Source organism: Protopterus annectens, chromosome 11.part0, assembly GCF_019279795.1.
Source record: "Protopterus annectens isolate FY-2018-M chromosome 11.part0, PAN1.0, whole genome shotgun sequence".
In the NCBI taxonomy this organism is placed as follows: domain Eukaryota; kingdom Metazoa; phylum Chordata; order Ceratodontiformes; family Protopteridae; genus Protopterus; species Protopterus annectens.
In genome coordinates this window covers 461,930,461-461,951,600 of record NC_056745.1, presented here as the reverse complement: position 1 = coordinate 461,951,600, position 21,140 = coordinate 461,930,461, and the positions used below count along the sequence as shown (strand labels likewise).

General features: G+C 40.8%; 1 protein-coding gene across 3 annotated transcripts in view; it reads right to left on the bottom strand.

Moving 5' to 3' along the window:
- Positions 1-21,140, bottom strand: part of OPTN (optineurin) — a 700,455-nt gene that overhangs the window by 561,230 nt on the left and 118,085 nt on the right. The gene's annotated exons all lie outside the window — the stretch shown is intronic.

The following is a 21,140-nucleotide window of genomic DNA, read 5'->3' as shown; positions in this document are numbered from 1 at the left end:
CCCCCCATCCACCTGAAACTACAAACAGCTGTCCCAACTTTAGCTTCCACCCAATATCTACTAAATATATTGAAAAACTACTCTTAAAACTCAAACCTACCATGCCAGCTGCTGACAAACTACCAGCTGAATACCTACAACTAGCCACAGAAGCAATAGCATACCCTGTCTCCATCCTAATAAACAGCTCCATCTCTGAGTGTACAGTACCTCAGCTATGGAAAAATTCATGTATCATCCCACTACATAAAGAGTTCTAGAGAACTCAACTACCGCCCCATAGCCATATTACCCCCTTTATCAAAAATTCTAGAGAGTAATCCACAAACAACTTCTGCAATACCTCCTAGATAATAAACTACTATCACCACAACATCACGGCTTTAGACCATTCCACATCACCACCACTGCACTCACAGCATTCACCAACATAAATCAATAATCACAGAAACAATGGACTATATGTGTCCACCACATTCTTCGACCTATCCAAAGCATTTGATATGGTTAACCACTCAAAACTCCTTCACTCACTATCCACCCTAAATCTCAACATCCCTGCCATCTCCTGGTTTAAAAGCTACCCAGTAGGTAGGCAACAAATTGTGCTGTGGCAGAACCAACTCTCTCCCTCCCAGTCTCCCTAGGGGTACCCCAAGGCTCCATTCTAGGACCACTACTCTTTACCCTCTTCACCAATCAGCTCCCATCCAATATTCCCAAAGCCTCAATAGTACAATATGCAGATGATACTACCATAATATGTGCAGCCAAAATAATTAACCTACTTCACTCCCAAACAGAAGAATGTTTTTCCCTGGCCGAAGCTTGGATCAGCAAACAATGCCTAATTCTCAACACAGGAAAAAACAATTTACTCCTGTTTAGCTCCCACAGATGCAAACCTCCCTCTGACAGTTTCACCATCTCCTCAGATAACAGCACCTCAATCACCCCCACCAACCACACCAAACTACTAGGGATTGAAATAGACAACAACCTCAGATTTAACCTACATATTTCCTTGACGATAAAAAAAGTACACAAAAAACTTTGACTACTCTATCGAAACAAAACATTTCTCACCAACCATTCCAAAGTTACAATAGCAAGGACTCACCTTCTATCCACCTTGCTGTATGCCTCCCCTGTCCTTATAAATCTCTGCAAATCTGATCTAAACTTGATAGCTGTTACAATAAAATAGCCAAATTCGCTACAGACTCACCCATCAGAACGCACCACTGTGACTGCCTCAAAAAACTCTCAAACTACCTCAACTACTACAACTCCATCAACTATCACTAGTCCACAAAATAATACAGTTCTGTGAAAACACCCCAGCTCTACAAAATCTTCAACCCTATACCACCACCAGGCCCTTAAGATCTAGTACCCAAAACCTCCTCAAGGTTACCAAATTTAACAATGAGGCTGGTAAGGCAGTTTACAGTCACTATATCTCAAAAGCCTGGAACTCCCTTCCTCCCCACATAACTGATTGCAAATCCCTGGACATGTTCAAAAAAACTACTCAAAACTTACTTCCTAAATAAACGGCTATGCTCCTGCATCACCCCTCGCCAATACCTCATCTCTAAAGTTCACTAACCTAAAAGAAAGGCTGCCACATTATCCAATTCTGAACACTGTACCTTCCTATAACCGGTACACATTCCTGCCTCCTAACTCTCTAGTGGCTATATTACTATCCATGGAATTTTGCACTTTATACTACCTGTGACTATATTGTCCAGTAATACCAAGGAGTACTAGGATTATGTATCCTCTCTTTGAGACTTCAAATAACAAAATGCTGTTAATCACATTTCTGTCTTAGACCTTTGTTTCTTCCTTGCAATGTAATCCCTCTCAGGAATGTTGTGCTTAGAACCATTATATGGTTGGAATGTTGTGATTAGATCCTTCATACTGTGTCAATAACCAGCTACTAATATGCTTACCCTGGAATGCCAGTCTTACCTACCATAAACCTATGTATGTCACAATAATGTCAGTCTTTGTTCTCTATGTCTGTAATCAATTATCGTATTGTTTAAAGTTGTTTTCTTGGAGCTTTTCTCCCCGGGCCTCCACTGAAAATGGACTTTTATCCAGTTGGACTCTCCCGGTCAACAAATGTAAAATAAATAAATAAATACATTTAGACCTTAAACTTTTCAGCATTTTTTTCTTGCTATCCTGCCTAATGGTATCTTCCTTTTCACATCCTCAGTGTTATCAGTTACTCTGTAAAGAAATTCTGTAAGTACTGTGTTCCATGTGTGTTTTCATGTCTTGTATTAGTTTTAAGGTAGTGTCATTCTGCTTTTAAGAAAACATTCCTTTATTTGTATTTGCATCAAGTTTTCCTTAACTACTGTTTCTAAATCACAATCAAATTTCTTCTACTTTCACCACGTGTCTGCCAGCTGTTTAAATCTACCAACTTGTACATTCCTTTAAATGAACATTTTAATATTTTTTTTCTCTTTGGATAATGTTTAAATCGTGTACAGAATTTTCTATGTCAGTATTTATATGGCTCTCAAGATCCTGGCCAGGATTCACAGAGACATATCGCTGTTGTGCAAGCTTTGCACAATAGCAAAGGAAAGCACTGAACATCCAAATCAAAACATAAAACACTAATGTATTGCTAGATGTATTGCAGAGTACATAAATATGTTACTTAGCAACAATACAAGTGGTCCTAGTTGTACAGTGAACTTGTTCAAGTAGACAGATGCACAGTGAAACATACACAGAAGCACAAAATGCATAGTCATCACATCCCACACTGCACAGTCTCATGAGGGGGGGGGGTGAACAAAAAAAGAAGTTATGTTCTTAATGTTCCATCTGTGTTGTTCATCTTCATTCATTCATTACTGATGGGTGTTGGTTCCATCCTTGGAACAGAGTCAGCCTTATAACAAGCTCGTGCCAGCCAAAAAACTGTCAAGCTAAGCTTTACCCATAGTGCCCCTCTCCCTGTTACCTCAGATAGAGTTTGTCCGTGATAAAGAAAGCAGAGGCTTTTTCTGAGTAGAACCCCTAATGTGTGGGATTTGGACCAAATCCTATCCTCCAGGAGCCCCTGGGGAGGAGGGTGGGACGTAATGAATGAATGAAGACGAACAACACAGATGGAACATTATGGTAAGAACATAACTCCTTTATCTGATGTTGTTAATCTTCATTTCTTACTGATGGGACAGAGTCCCTAGCTACTTTAAATCCTGGGAGGCCCTTATGGAGGGATGTTCCCGAGTACCATTGAACCAAAGGATGCTCTCCCCCTGGAGACAAAATTAATTTTGTAATGAATGATAAAGGTATGAGGGGTAGCCCAAGTTACAGCTGCACAGATATCATCCAATGAAGCCTTTGAATGAAAAGCAACAGAAGTCGCCACTGATCTGGTAGTATGTGCTTTGACCTTGTATGGTAGAGGAATTTGATTATGTTGGTAGACCAAGGAAATACAGTTTTTCAACCACTTAGATAAGGTCACTTTAGAGACAGAGTTTCCCAATTTCGGCCCTGAACAGGAAACAAATAACTCGTCTGTTTTAAGTACAGATTTATTTCCGTCCAGATAAAAATGTAATTGTCTATGTACATCCAGCAAATGAAGACAGTATTCACCTTTGAGTAGTTTTGAAAAAAGACTGGTAGGTCAATTGTCTGGTTAACTGTCAATTCTGAAATAACTTTAGGCAGAAAGGAAGGGTTAGTCTGGAATGATACTCTGTCCTTATGAAAGACCATGTAAGGGTGTTTTATGCACAAGGCCTGAAGCTCTGAGATGCGACTCACTGATGTGATGGCTACTAAAAATAGTGACTTCCAGGATAAGAATTTAAGTGGTAGCAGGTTCGAAAGGTGATTGTGTCAGGGACTGTAGTGCTAGTGTTAAACTCCAAGGTTCGATCAGTTCTTTGAAGGGTGGTCTGATATGCCAGACTTTTTCAAGAAGGTTTTTCAGAGATGATGGGAGATTAAGGATGAGTCTTGGAATCCATTATGGAAGTTTGAGATGGCAGCCAAATATACTCAAATGGTGGAGGCTGCTGCTTCTGCATGAAGACCACCTGACAGATGATCCAAAACCACAGGAGCTGAGCAAGGGTCTAGTTCTCTTTGTCAGGACCAAATAAGAAATCTCTTCCACTTGTTAAGATAGATTTTCCTGGTTTATGTGAAGCCAGAAGGATATCATGTACTGGGGAGGTAAGGTTATTCTGCCTGGCAATTATTGGAAGTGGAGAAACCAAGCTGTCAGCTTGAGACTGGAAATGTTCGGGTGCGTCAACCCTTGTGGGTGCGAGATCAATTCTGCAGTTGGATCCAGAATCATCCATGGCTGGTATACTAAGTGAGGCCAAAGGAAGGGAAGGACTACTCTTCTTCCCAGCCAAAGGACCTTCTGCAGAAATTGAGGAATCAGGGAAAGCATTCAGAAGTCCTGTGGGACAATCGTGTAACACAGCATCCCTCAGGGATCCCCCTGTGGGGGAATTAGGGCAAAGTAGCTGCTGCATTTGGTGATTTGCTGGGGAAGCGAATAGGTCGCAGCAACGCTGGCCCAGCAGCTGAAGATCTTCGCTGCAATGATTGGATTGAGGGACCACTCGTGAGGCAGAGGGTATATCTTGTCTGCAATCACATTGGAAATCCCAGGAATATGCGTTGGAATCAGAAAGCGGTTGGAAGCTATCGCCTAATGCCAAATTCTCACGACCTCTCAACACAATGGGTAGGACTTGGTTCTCCCTTGTTTGTTGATGTACCAGACTACTGACATACTGTCGGACTGTATAGCAATTGTTCCTGACGGGAGGACAGACTGAAATGCTTGCAATGCTAGAAGCACTGCCCTCAGTTCTAGAACACTGATTCGCAGATTGGCCTCTATGTCTGACCACATGCCTTGGACCATCTTTCCCTGAAAAAGCCTCCTGCACCCTATCAGGAAAGAATCCGTGGTCACTGTGGTCTTGGGTTGAGTTGGAGAAAGGATGACTCCATACGTCTTTCTCTGGCTTCATCCACCAAATTAAATCTTGTTTGCATCGTTTTGTTATGCAGATTTGAAAGGACATAGGATGATACGATGGATATCACTGCGTCAGTAGGAACCACTGGAGAAGCCTCATGTGTACTCTTCTTAGAGGAACTATTGTAACTGATGCTTCCATTGAACCTAGAAGTTGAAGGACCACCCGAGCTGAGACTTGGTCTTAACAGAGTATCACCCAGAGTTTGGACCTTGGCCTTTCCAGTCTGTGATCTGAGAGGGAGACCAGGCAAGATTGGGTATTGAAACTTGCTCCTATAAATTCCAAGGCCTTCAAGCTTCAAGTACAGAAAAGATTTAATAACGCAAACATAGATGAACATGAAAGAGTTTATGAATATGATAACAGCCAAGAAGCATATAACCATAATTATCCTGAGCTAAGATCTGAGAGACTTAAAAAAATTGCCTCTATTTTTAAAACAGTCAACAAACAGCGGGGTTTCAAGGGGCGAGACCCAAAACGAAACAATGGAGGACTTGAGTAATATGGAACATAATATATTGACTAGCAGTGATACACTCGAACCAAATATTAACAATACTTGTACAGTTGTGTTTAACAGTAAACAAGATTTTAACGTGTATAATTTTTCAAATGTAGCTTGTACTACTGAAACAGCTAACGTATTGGCAAAAGGAATGACCTTTGTGTGTTCTGTTTATAGTGATTTCACTAACACCATCTTAGATTTAAAGTTGTATCTTAGGAAAATTAATTTAAAAGTATTGTATCAGACTAGTATAATTAGACAGACAAATATGTTTGGTATTAGTAGTATTTATACCCCATCCCTCCACCCTAAACTGGAAGCATATGAAAAGATCTGTGAAATAGACATTAAAATTTTGAAAAAATACCATTATGGAAAAAAGGAAGAGAATAATCTTAGTATAATAGAACAGCAGACCTTGACTCAAATAAGAAAAGAAAATATACGTATAATGAAACCAGATAAAGGGTGATGGGCAGTGATCATGGATATCCAAGATTATAATAGAAGGTTAAATAATATTCTAAATACTGATACATATTTGAAAGTGTCAATGAATTAAATTAATGGAGCATATAGAATTAGAAGTTATGTACTTACCATAACGTTCCATCTGAGTAGGTGTATTCATTTGTCTGCAACCTGTGGGTATGGATCCGATATCGGATCCGAACCGGCATAGTTTATCCAGCTATGGATCCAAGCTCCTAGCACCTCCCCTCACCCATAATGCCCTGCTCTCCCTAGATGACCTCAGATCGAGTTTGCCCTGTATCAAATACCCTAATCAAAGGGTAACACATTCTATGCAGGAACTGACAAGGCCAGGGGGATAGGAGGGAGGGATGGTTGCAGACAAATGAATACACCTACTCAGATGGAACGTTATGGTAAGTACATAACTTCTAAATCTGAAGTAGGAGATTCATTTGTCAGCAACCTGTGGGACAGAGTCCCCAGCTACCTGAATCTTGGGCGGCCATCATGGAAGGATATTCCGCAGCACCGCGGAGCCAAAGGATGCTCTACCTCTAGACGTGATATCCAGCTTGTAATGAGAAATAAAGGTATGAGATGAAGCCCAAGTAGCCGCTGAACAAATGTCATCCAGAGGTATTCTTGCTTTAAAGGCTGCTGAGGTAGAAACGGACCATGTTGAATGAGCATGAACTCCATCTGGTGCGGGCTTCCCAGAAGCTTGGTAAGCTAATAGAATACACTGGGAAATCCATCGTGACAAAGATACTTTGGAAATTGGTTTACCCAGATTAAATTTGGCAAAGGAAACGAACAACTGATCGGATTGTCTGTGACCAGCTGTCCTGTTAAGATAAAAACGAAGCTGCCTGTGAACATCCAATGAATGCAGCTTGTACTCGCCTTTGTTCTAATAATTAGAAAAGAACACGGGGAGGTTGATGGACTGATTAATATTTGCTTCTGAAGCTACCTTAGGAAGAAAAGAGGGATTGATCCTGAGGTACACACGGTCCGGATGGAAGATCAAGTAAGGCGGCTTTATGGAAAGGGCTTGAAGTTCCGAAACTCTTTTGGCTGAAGTAATGGCTACTAAAAATGCAGTCTTAAGAGATAAGAATTTTAGATCTACAGTGGCCGAGGCTCAAAGGGGAGCGGTCAAGGCCTGAAGAACCAAGGAAAGATCCCATGGTGGAACCGCCTGTTTGACAGGGGTCTAAGCAGAAAGGTGCCTTTAGGAAGATTTTACATAACTTGGCAGACATAAGAGGCCCACAGTCATGACCAACATGATAATGAGAAATGGCCGCTAGCTGAACTTTGACCGTGGAACTACTGGCGCCATCATTAAAAAGAGTGGTAAGGAAATCTAGGACCACGGGAAGAGGTACCGTGAAGGGATCTAGACCTTGCCGCTCCGCCCAAATGGAGAATCGCTTCCATTTACTGCGGTAAGTTTTTCTGGTAGAGGGTTTATGCGCCGCTACCAGGATAGCCTTAACAGGAGATGAAATACCGGGAGTCCTGATTAGAAGTGGAACTGGAGCAGCCAAGCAGTCAGCTTCAGGTTGTCCAGGTTCGGAGATGGTAGGTTCGATGGGTGTGTTATCAGATCCGGGATGGGATCTAGAATCCAAGGTGGATTCACTGAGTGAGACCTTAGGTAAGGGAACCAGATCTGCCGAGGCCAGAATGGGGCTATGAGGATCATTCTGCACCCCAACCGAGAGGCTTTCTGAAGAACCTGGAGCATCAGAGGTAGAGGGGGATATGCGTACAGAAGACCGGGAGGGCCAAGCATGCACCAGAGCGTCCCTCCGGGAATCCCCTGGTGGAGGGATTAGAGTGAAAAAACTGTCGCACTTGGTGTTTAAGGGAGAAGCAAAGAGATCACAACAAGGAGTTCCCCACCGTGCAAAGATGCTTCGCTACTTGAGCATTGAGCATTGAGTGACCACTCGTACAGGGAGAGAATGGTGTGACTGAGCTTCTCCGCAAGGATGTTGGACCAACCCAGAATATGTGTTGCGATGAGAAAGCGGTTGGTGGAGATCGCCCATTCCCACACTCTCATGGCTTCCCGACATAAAGGGTAAGACCTGGTTCCCCCCTGTTTGTTGATGTATCAGACCACTGACATGTTGTCTGATTGAATCGCAATTGTTCCCAGGGGAAGAAAGGCCTGCAGTGCTTGCAACGCCAAGAGCATGGCCCTCATCTCCAGAACATTGATATGCAGGGAGGTCTCTGAGTCGTTCCACGTGCCTTGGACCGTCCGTCCCGCAAAATGCCCCCCCCCCACTCGAGGCGAGATGAGTCTGTGGTCACTGTGGCAAGGGGGGGGGGGGAGATGCACAAAAGGGGCGGCCTCCTTGGAGATCCTTTGAATGGAGCCACCACAAAAGAGACCGCTTGCAAGCCTTGCTGATTGCAATGGGGTGATGCAGGGGAAGAGAAAGGTAAGACCATTGTACTTGAAGTGTCCACTGAAGTACCCGCATGTTCAGGCGGGCGAGCGGGAGAAGAGAAATTGCTGCCACCATGGACCCTAGTGCCCTCAGGACCAATTCCGCCGGAACTGAGCTGGAGTGGAGGATGGCCCACACCTGGAGTCGTAGATTCCAAATTCTGTCGGTTATGAGGAAGGCTCTTAACTTCCTTGTGTCTAACCTGGCACCTATGAAATCTATCAGCTGAGTAGGGGCCAGGTTGGACTTTGCTACGTTTATTGTGATACCTAGCCAGGGAGCTAGCTGAAGAAAGGAGTCCCTTGCCAAAGATAGTAGATGCCTTGTTGGGGCGGTGAGAAGCCAGTCGTCCAGGTATGGAAAGACCTGCACCCCCTGAAGCCTCAGGTGGGCCGCAACCACTGCTAATACTTTGGTGAACACCCTGGGGGCTGTGGTGAGACCAAAGGGAAGGACCCTGAACTGGTAGTGACTGGCTCCCAGCTGGAAGCGAAGAAACCTCCTGGACCGTCTGTCCATTAGTATGTGGTAGCACGCATCCTTGAGGTCTATGGAGCACATCCAGTGATTCTCTCCCAGAAGGGGGAGGATAGATTGTAAGGTGACCATCCGGAACTTCTCCTTGGGAACTGCCAGGTTTAATAGGGACAGATCTAAAATGGGTCTTAGGTCCCCCATCTTTTTGGCACTAAAAGAACCTGGAGTAGAACCCTGCTCCGATCTGGTCTGGGGGGACGGGCTGGATGGCTCTTTTCCTCAGCAGATAGCCAATTTCTGCTGAAGCGGCCTCCCTCTGATCGGGTGGAACGTCGGGGAGGGATTTTGGTTTCGGGACATGGAGAAAGGGGATTTTGTATCCTCTGGATATAATACGGAGGACCCAGCGGTCTGTTGTTATGGACTCCCATGCCGCTAGGTGCTCCGAAAAATGTCCCCTGACTGCCTCCAGAGTGGAGCAGTTGGGCAACCTCTCAGGGTTGCTGCGCGGGCCGCTCAGAGAAAAGTTCTCTGGTCCCGAAATTCCTGGGAGCCCCTCTGCCGGCGTCCGCCCTGTCCTCCTCTGCCACGGAAGGACTGGTTGTCCGGAGCGGGTTGGGATTGCTGTGACTTCCGGAACCACATCTTCTTCTGGCCCTTTTGGTTCCTAGAGTAGGATCTCTGGGGCACAGAGAAGCGGACTCCGACGGCAGACAGCATCTTCCCGTCCTTCTCACTCTGGACCAAGGTGTCGCGAACCGTCTTGCCAAAAACGGCAGAACCATCAAAGGGGGCGTTCGCGAAAGACGCCTTGAAGGGCTCCGTGAAATTGCAATGGCGGAGCCAGGCCTGGCATCCCGTGACTAGGCCTACTCCTGCAGCTCTAGCGGCTCCCTCAGTAGCGTGGGAAAGCAACCGCATAGAGGTATTTGTAACAGACCGAAGAGTGGCCATATGGGTGGAATGCAACAGTTTGCCCTCCTCCGACATGGACTCTGGGGGGGAAGCAGCATATTCTTTAATAAGATCGCGCTGCATCCTAATAACATGTGCCAGATAGTTGAGCGCCCTCACTGAGAAGGTCGCTGAACTAAACATTCGCTTCCCCAAGCGGTCCATCATCCGAGACTCCTTGCTCGGAGGATGGACTGAGGGACTCTCCTGGGCGAGTTCCCTCTTGGTGGCTGCTGCCGTCAACATGGCATCTACCGGAGGACCCTTACTCCAGTGGGCACGGTCAGCAGGGGGGCTGAGAATCCTGTCAGGCCTTTTGGGGATTGGCTCCATGGTGTCCGGTTCCTTCCACGCCCTGGTGGTAATAAGGTCCACCAGGGGGTCAGCAGGAGGGGACACCCAAGAGGTAGACGGGCCTGCTTCGAATGCCTCCAAGAACACGGACTCGTCCAAAGAAGACTTTGGGGCAGACCACCCACCTCTTATACGAAGCATTTCCACGATGTCTCCAAAGGAGACATCCTCGGGGGGTGATCTTGGGGAGCCTTCCCCTTCCTCCAAGTCCGTGTCTTCAGTTAAAGACTCGGGGGAGTCTATGTGCCTCCTTTTACACGTGTGCTTGTGAGGTGCCTCCTTGGGGGGGCTGTCCGAGGAGCCCTCGCAAGCAGTGTCTAGTTCCAGAGGAGTGGATCGGAGCCAGCGCCGAGCCCCTCGGATCAGAGGGACCAGTGCGCTCTGACACGGACGGCGCCGAAGGCACACTGAGTCCCTCGGATCCGAAACTCAGGCCAAGGCTCCTAGAGGTCGGATCCGACACACTTGAGGGCAGGGTCGGATCCGAAGTAGCCAGTACTATCGGAGCCGACCCACCCCCGGCTCCAAAGCTGCCCGGCTCCAAGCGCTCCGAACCCGGGTAGCGGGTTGAAGAAGGAGCTATGGGCTTGAAAAAAGGGGTCGAGCTCCCCCCTCGGGGGGGGGGGGGGCAGGAGCACTCCCATCTGCATCTGGGCCTGGATGAACCTTCACATCATCCGGTCCAGATCGGCGTCAGAAAGACTATAAGTCGACCTCGAAGAGGCTACCGAGGTAGGCCTTGAGTACCGCCTCGATAGCCTCGAAGGAGGTCGGGTCTCTTCCTCCTCAGGTCCCGGTGAAAAGGTCGGGGACCGGGGCCGAGGAGGAGCAGAGCCAGTAGCTAGAGAGGCCTGAGGAGAAGCCCGCTTAGCCGGCGGGGCCGAGACGGAGGTCTCGGCCCGCTGCTTGTGGTGCTTCTCTCTCTGGTCCTTCTTCCTAGCTTCCCTGTCCTCCGAACCCATAGAGGGAGTATGAGTCCTGGGAGGAGGAGCGGGAGCAGGTAGGGCAGGTACCGCAGGAGTGGTAACTACCAACGGGACGGAGGCTGAAGCAGAGTCCGGGGGCAAAAGTCCCGCCAAGACCAGTTTCGACCTCCGCTCCTTCAATGCCCTGGGGTTGAACCCTGCACAGATTGAACATCCAGAAGTGAGGTGTTCAACCCCAAGGCATCGAATGCACCGAGTGTGGCCATCAGCAGGGGACAGCTTATGGCCACACTCGGAGCACTTCGAGAAAATCGCCTTTGGGGCTTCTGACATTTTTTTTTTTTTTTTTTTTAACAGAAAAAAAATAAAACTAACAAGTTAACCAAAGTTAACTACCCAGTCACACTACAGGACCCAAAGACCACACACACACACACAACTACGCTACCAGCGAGGGGAGGGAATTACAAAAAAATTTTAGTAATTTAACTAAAAATAGTTTAAATGGGTGGGAAACCTAAAACTTTCACACAAAGGTACTATTAAAAGATCAAAAAAACCCTTAGTAAATAATTAAATTTCCACTTAGCTGTAGGAGCTCAAAGATCAAGCTGTCACCATGAACGCAGCAAACTAGATCTGAGGTCATCTAGGGAGAGCAGGGCATTATGGGTGAGGGGAGGAGCTAGGAGCTCGGATCCATAGCTGGATAAACCATGCCGGTTCGGATCAGATATCGGATCCATACCCACAGGTTGCTGACAAATGAATCTCCTACTTCAGATCAATCTATATGCAGTTAAATGATATGTTCATAGATAGACTATCATTATAGAATTGTATAATTATTTGACTGTATCACCTGCTAGAGTCCCTGTGTTCTTTGGAACCCTTAAAGTGCATAAATCTATTTCTAATCCACCTATGCGTCCCTTAGTAGATGGACGGGACTCTTCACATCAGCAACTGCAAAATATATAGATTTCAATTTAAAAATATTCTAAAAAATCAAGAACAAATTTGCAGGGATTCCTGGTAATTTTTACAATATATGAATAATATAGAATATAACAGGAATGACATTTTGGTCACAATTGATATATGTGATCTTTACAGTCATCCCACAACAAAAGAGGTTAGAATGGACCAGTGAAATGTTATGCAACAAGATAAAATTAATTTATTAATAGGGCTTTTAGAAATAGTTTTGAATTACAATTTTTTAGCATTTAATAATGAATATTATTTACAGACAAAAGGCACTGTGATGGGCTCCCCATGTGGGGGAGCTTATGCTAATATAACTATGGCCTATTGGGAGAAGAAATATGTTTTTAATAATAGATTTAACAGATTTATTAAATCTTATTTTAGGTTTCAGGATGACATTAGTATTATTTGGCAAGGAACACAAGATATATTGGAATAATTCCTGTTGTATATAGGTCAAACTACAACATTTTTTAAGTTCACATGGAATATCAGTAATGACTATATGGAATATCTAGATATTAAACTTATTAAAGATTACAGAGAAAATAGATATATAGCTTGTATACATAGGAAAGAGACATATTCCAATAGTTTATTACATTATAGCAGCTCACATCCTCAACATCAAAAAAAGTCAGTTGTTAAGGGACAGGTAGTTAGAGCTGCACGTATGATTACCAAAGAGCAACATTTTTTGGAAGAATGTTCTAATTTAAGATCTATGTTCTCTGCTAGAGCATATCCTAGCACCTTTTTGAACGACATTAAAGAAGTAGTTATAAATGAGAGAGTTTTTTTTAAAACCTATTTTAAATAATAAAAAAAACTTTAATATGCAGATTGAAAACTGTAGTATAGAAGGAGGAAAGGAAAATAATGTTGCATCTCAAATAATTGAGAGTACAAACCAAGATAAGAATAATAAATTCTCAGAGGCATTGGTAATTACATATAGTAAAGAAGCTAATATTTTAAGATTGATCTTTGAAAAAAAATTGGGGCGTACTAAATCAGGATGAAGAGCTGAGGAACATAATAGGAGATAAGCCACTTACAGTGTATAGAAAAGGGAGAAATTTGAAAGATTTGTTAAAATATGAGTCGCATAGTAATGTTAAAGTGCTAGGTATGAAAAATGTGGTTTTTGTAGATGGTGCCATAAAACAGAAGTTGGCACAGAGTTTTTACTAAGAAATAGAATGCATCAAATACAGGGTAAATATAACTGTGAATCAAAAGCTGTAGTTTATCTAAGTAAGTGTAAATCATGCTTAGCCTATTATATAGGGAAAACTGAAAGAAAATTGTCTCAGCGCTTATATGAACATGAATATGCAATAAAAAAGCTAAACATGACTAATGCTTTACATTAATAGTCATCCAGACCATTTATTTACTTATATTATAGACCAAGTTATAATCGATGACAAAACAGCATGGAATGTACTTTTAGAACTCAAAGAATTAGAATGGCAAGTAAGATTGCAAGCAGACACTTGGCCCGGTATCAATGAGCGTAGCTCTATAGCACCTTTACTTAAATTAAGAGCGCTTAAAAGAAACAAAATGTATCACCATTAAAGAAAGGTTAAAAAAATATAGAAGTGGTTAATGTTGATTATTCATTAACATAAGCTGTTGTATTAATAGGAGAGGTGGACAGATATAATATAGTAGAGGAAAATATACATATGCATAAGTGTTTTATAATTTTATACATATATATATATATATATATATATATATATATATACACACACACACACACACACACACACACACACACACACACACACACACATTTTTTATAGAAAATTGATATTTAATTATAGTGTATTTAATGGTTATTACATTAGGTTAATTAATTTATAAAAAAAATAAATGTATATAAATTTTATAAATGTATTTTATACAAGTATCTATGTATGTTTATAGTAGGTAGGCTGCTGAGGGTAATAGGGACATATTAGTTTCTAAATACTGATGTTAGTGAACATGGTGTTTGTAATATGTATTGTTTGATTTGGAAAGTCATTAATTAGATAAAGGAAATTACATCATGATGACAATGCTATTTTATAGTTTAAATTGAATAGTATATGTTGGATCTTTGTCTCATGAAGTATAATATTTTATTATATGAAAGCACTCAACATGTTTTTTGTAATTTGTGGAATAAACTGAGTTATTCTAGTTGGTTGTTCATTCCTGGTTCACACCTTCCGACAAGGTGCTTTGTTGTTTTTTTAGTTTGTTTTCGGATTTTTTATTGTTTGTTGACATAATAACCACAGTCTCCTGTAAAAGGCAACAGGATTTGTATCACTCCCTGCTCATGCTGACAGAGAAAGGGCACATCAGAGAACTGTGATAAAAGGTAAGGTGGTAGAATAGAAAAAAATCCCATATGTATTTTAACTGCATGACAAGTAGCAAGCAGGTGTGTGTGTACTGCACATATGTTAAGACAGACTAAACATAACAGGATCAGGTATAAACTTCAGAAAAAAAAAACGTGAAAGACCAAATGACTGTCCACACAGATAAAAAGTTAAGTGCTTTCTTTCGTTTTAATCGCAAATAACTTCTTCAGAACTGATCAGTAAACCAATTAGTCAGGTTTAAATACAACATTTATAAAGCCAAAACAGAAAAACTGCACCAAGTTAACACACAAAAAATGAAGTTTATTCAAACCAAAATACCTTTATTTGTCTTTGCATAGCATCATGTGACTGGCTTTCTCAGTTAATTGAATGCACCTATTTAAGCTGCTTGTTATTTTATAGCAGTGTCTGATGAAGCAACAACAGTTGTGAAAGCGCTTACCTTTTTTCCTTTTTGTTTTTGGTTTGAATAAATGTCATTTTTTGTGTGTTAACTTGGTGCAGTTTTTCTGTTTTTGCTTTATATATTTTCTGCACCTTGTTTTTACCTCTAGCCATTTTTAATCTTCAGATTGTTCATTTTTATTTGGTGAAGGGGCACATATAATATGGATGATCTACCTAACGAGAATTCTTTGACTGGACCACATCTTCGCTTCTTATGAATCCTGGATGTTCCTGTCAATCCGTTACTTAATGTTGATCTTGGCACTATCACTGTTGATAGTTTTGTTACTAAACAACGACTACCAGAATTTTTTCAGCTATACAGAGAATTGGAGAACTTGATGTGCAAGTACAAAAGACTGCAGTGGCAGCGGCTGCACCTACAAGCCTCTCTTTAAGCTAAAATGATTCCACGTGGTCTTAGGATTCTTAACATGCCTACCTACGGAGATACGTATCCAGCACTGCTTCGTAAATGGCAAGAGCTTAACCTGCAATTTAGTTCAAGGTATATTGAACTTTTGATTGAATTCTTTTCATCAATAGAGGATAATCTGAAGTCTCAGATCATTGCTTTAGAGAAAAGGATCTCTGACACTTTTTCTAATGATCTTACCTTGAACAAAATGGAACAATTGCAGGATAGTATTATCTCTTATGAAAAGAAACTCCAAAGTGTTAAGCTAACTAAGCTCAATAGAGACAAATTAGATTTTGTTAAAATAATGTTTTTTCCTGGCCTAAAGAAGTAGTGATTACATCATCTCAGGAAAATGGTACTTCTAGTGTTAGATCTACAAGTGCTGCTCCACAAGAGCGCTCAACCCGTTTTGCCAGCCGTTCCGGCTCTACTTCCGGTCTCTCTGAAGAGAGAGCTGACGCTGCATCTGAATCAATGAATATTGCAGTGTCAATTTTAAATACTAACGCTCCTACTTCTCACTTAGTTAGCTTGAACAATTCTCTACCAACCAGTGATAATTCCGGCAATGCTTCCAGGCTCACTTTTTTTACAAGGTACTGATCATGCATTGCCGTACATTGCCAACACCCCTCTCCAACAAGTTGTTTGGACTCAGGGTCCAGCAGATGACAACAGTGTTTTTTTAGACAAAATGAAGAAAGGAGACTTCACATTGAAAGCCCCATTACCATACAAAGCGCGTCCAAGGAGCACTTCACAATACAGAAGGGAGCAAAAGAATCACTATTCAGAGGGAACTGTGCAACAGCCCAAAAGGAGAAGGACATAATTACAGGTTTGGTGATAAATATTTCGTCCTTTACTTTGAGTGATGAACAGCTTAATCTCCTGAATAAGGGTCTGTCTTTCATCCCTGCCAAAAAAGCTGACTTGGCAGAGATGTTGAAAGACCTTAGATTACTGGGCAGGAATTTATCACTTAAATACTTGTTTGCTATGGACGCGGGGTCTAATAAAATGAATGAACATTATAAGCAACCAAGTACTTTTGTTCCTGCAGTACCTGCAGGAGTACAGATGTTTTTAGACATTTGTGAGATCGCTTTTAGAGACTTGAATATATCTCCTAATAATAATTATTCATTCTGTAATTTGTCCAGTGATGAATATAGAGCTCTTCAAGAGCTAAAAAGCTTACAATCCTTGGAAATTAAACAGGCTAAGGGTGGGGGTATAGTTTTGTTGGACAGGGACCTTTATATTAGACAAATGAAGAATTTGCTACATAACACACAGACTTATCAATGTATCTCTAGAACAATAGTGAATGCAATTGTTGAGAAAGTATCTTTTTTAATTTTTGATCTTTTAATAACTAATTTTATTAATGAATCCTTGTTAAAATATTTTAATGTCTATAAACCAGTAGTCCCTAGGGTTTATGCCTACCAAAAGTTCATAAAGATATGTTTGTTCCTCCCATGAGACCAATTGTTTCAGACACTGGTTGGTGCACTGAACCCCTTTCTATTTTTGTAGAAGGCAATTTGCATGGTTTCTTGGAAGGCTGCCATACTTTATTACGAGACACTAAGATGTTTTTGGAAAGTCTACGACATAGGATGACTACTATCGAATGAGATGAAGAGTTTACTTTTGTTGCAATGGACATAGACTCTTTATTTGCAAGTATCCCCAATCCTTGGGGTGTGGACAGGGTTAGAGAGTTTCTTACTGTTAACAGATGTCTTACAACTACTACAATTCAGTTGATTTGCAGCCTACTGGAAATTATACTCGAGAATAATGTTATTGTTTTTCAAGACCATTTTTTTCTTCAGAAAGTTGGCGTAGCTATGGGCACTGCTTGTGCCAATAGCTACGCCAACTTAGCTTTGGTGTGCTTGAAGCAGCAGACTATTTTTTCTGTAGATAATCCTTTCCTTGGGCAAGTATTATGGTATGTTCGCTTTGTAGATGATGTTTTTATGTTGTGGAAGGGACATGGCTCTGATATTCCTAGATTTATTGATTATTTACATACCACAACTGAATTCCTGAGATTTACTTACCATAGCTCAAATACAGAAATCAATTTTCTTGATGTTACGGTCAGGAGGTCTGATTTTAATCAATTGAGTTGTAGTGTCTACCACAAACCTACAAGGAGAAATACATTTTTACATAAAACTAGTATGCATCCAATGCATATCCCCTAGGAATGTCCTGAAGGGACAAGTTTTTAGGACTCTGCATCTCCACAACAGCGATGAAGAAATGCTCTTGAAAGTATTGTCTGATTTTTTAGAAAGGGGATATTCATTATCTGATATTAATAAAACAATATCTGAAGCATGGAAATTGAGGGACACTAGATGTAGACCCTATCTTAAAGAAAATATGAATAGCCGCAATTTAGATAATAGTCTGGCAGCTAAGAATGATTTCAGGGTTGTTTTTCAGTTTTCCGTACACACAGGTTATTAGGAGACATTGGCATTTGTTACAAGAAGTTCCAGGGCTAACTGAAAAAGTTGGTGAGGTTCCTTTATTTTGTTTTAGGAACAATAGATCTCTTAAGCAACATCTATGTAATAGGGAGGTCTCTGAGACTTTGTTTCCCTACACGCATTGGTACATTTCCCTGCAGAAGATGTATTGCTTGTAAATATATATTTAGTAAGAATACTTATACACACCCAACTCGAAAATGTTCTATTTCTAGCCATCAGCATTCAGATTGCAGGACTACAGATGTAGCATACTTTGCTTTCTGTCAAAAATGCCCTGTATATTATATAGGGAAAACTAATAGGATGTTGAAAGACAGAATATTGGAACACATTAGAGATTACTAATTGTAAGGAAACTAATGCTTTAGCTAATCATGTAATGCATACTGATAGTTCCCATACCTTTAGATTTTTTGTTATTCAAAATATACCTAGTAGTAAATGAGGTGGGGACATTGAGAGTACTACAGAGAGCTATGAACAAAAATGGATCCTTAGACTTAATGCAGAGAAATACCCTGGCCTTAATGGTACTACTTCCCTGAAACCTTTTTTAAAAGCTAGACGGCTTAAACATTAACATTAAGTTTGTGTATTATATATATATATATATATATATATATATATATATATATATATATATATACACACATATATATATATATATATATATATATATATTGAGTTTCACATATATATATATATATATATTCAGGATTTTGATTTTGTGTATATAGGTATACACACACATATATATATATATATATATATATATATATATATATAATGTATTTATTGCTATATATATATATATATATATATATATATATATTTATTGCTATATATTTTTATAATATTGTCTTTTAACTTGCTTGTGCTTTTATTATTTTTATTATTAGGTTTTACTGATTATTTAGTGTAATGTATTTATTTCTCCTTTTGCAGTTCACTATACCTTTTATTTGTCTTTGCATAGCATCATGTGACTGGCTTTCTCAGTTAATTGAATGCACCTATTTAAGCTGCTTGTTATTTTATAGTAGTGCCTGATGAAGCAACAGCAGTTGTGAAAGCGCTTACCTTTTTTCCTTTTTGTTTTTGGTTTGAATAAATGTCGTTTTTTGCGTGTTAACTTGGTGCAGTTTTTCTGTTTTTGCATTATATATTTTCTGCACCTTGTTTTTACCTCTAGCCATTTTTAGTCTTCAGATTAAATACAAATTTTGGTTAATAAATAAACCAATCAAATGTCTATTCATCTAATTATTAATACATACCATTTTCTTAAAGGCAAAAATATAAAATGTGAAATATAACACAACATATGTACAAAAAGCATATAGCACATACAAATGTGTGCTTGCTATAAAAATGTTTGTCAAATAAACTATTTAATAGTATACTCTATTATTTTAAAGACATTTAACATTTAAGGTCTCATTAAGACCAGGAATGTGATCTGCCCTAAGGAAAACCTGCCATCTGAGCTCCTTGTTTTTCAAGGCATTGTTGAATTCTGTAACAAATGGAGTCAAATCTATTTCATCTAACACAAAAATACTAATTTCTTAAAGTTAGGGCATTCCAGAGCGTGTTTGGCTAGAGCATTGTTAGTGTCTATTTCTAATAGCCAAATGATGTTCATAAATCCTTTTGTAAAAAGCTCTAGCTGTTTTCCCCACATAACAATTATGACAGGTGGAGCACATAGCCAAATACACTATCCCCATACACTACCCAGCTAGAGTAATAGGGGACCACCCACACTTAATTTCTAAAAAGTTTGCAAGTGTAAAGTCTATTTTAGAAATAGGAGCACACAAAACTGTTAGAGGAGCCACTGGGGCCATTGGTACCTACCCATGTTATAAGTGCAAACAATGCAGGTTTATTGACTCATCGAAAAATATATTTTTCCCACACATTAATAAAATGGTGGTCAGTAAAGGCAGATGCAAAGTACAGTTGTGTACACATACCATAAATGTAGATGTTAGAGTGTATTCACTGTTGCAGTCATTACATTTGGGTAATCTGCTGGCAGGTTGCCCTCAGTTTGCCTGATTAACAAACTCTTGGGTCCTGCGTCGGTTGCTGTCCCTTCTTCCATGACGTCAGGTCATCAGGGGTATAAAACATGCAGCCGATGCCATTACATCAGTTTTTCTTGCTCCAGATGTCACATATATATATATATATATATATATATATATATATATATATATATATATATATATATATACACACACACACACACACACACACACACACACACAAGTAATTTAAAATACAAACGGTATACCTCCAAACAAAAGCAAATACACCAAAAAGGCTTATAAGTGTAGTAAAAGAAAATAGAGGCATAGTAAGAGAAAAAAAATAGGGGGCTGGAGGGAGGGTAACCAGGACTACAACCGTGAATACACTCGAACATCTACATTTATGGTAAGTGTACACAACTGTACTATATTATTCGTGTTTTACTGTTGCAGCTATTACATTTGGGTAGATTCCCAAAGCTAAGGTTGGGAGGATGGATTTATACAGCATTAGGACCGGCTATAAGGGCCTGCAGAACAGCAGTGGCAAAGCCAGCTCTGGATTTAGAGAAAATTGGTAAATTATAATGTTTGGTGAAAGTATAAAATGAACTCCAGGTAGCAGCTTCTAGAATACCCCTGGTAGGAACACCTCTGAGAAAGGCTGCAGAGGTAGATGCAGCCCTGGTAGAATGGGATCTGATCCTGAGGGATAGTTTTTCCATGGTGCTTATAGCAGAAATGAATACAATGGCTTATCCATTTAGAAATGGTTTGCTTTGAAATAGCCATTTGTCAGCATTAGATTTTCTAGTACTAGGTCTTCTCGCCTCCAAAATGACATCCATCACAGGTTTGCTGAGGGATGCTAAGGGTGAATTTAGGTGATTAGCCATGCTGCAAGATTCAAAGTTTGGAGCTGAGGGTGCAGAATTTGGTTGCTCTACTGATACAGTAAGGAAGGTGTCAGAGGCAGGTGCCATGGTGAAATGTATAGCGCACTGTGCAGGAGTGGGTACCAGTGTTGGCAAGGCCAGTCTGGAGCAATCAAAATCACTTTTGGTTTGTCCTGTTTGACTTTCAGCAGAACTTTGGAGAGCAGAG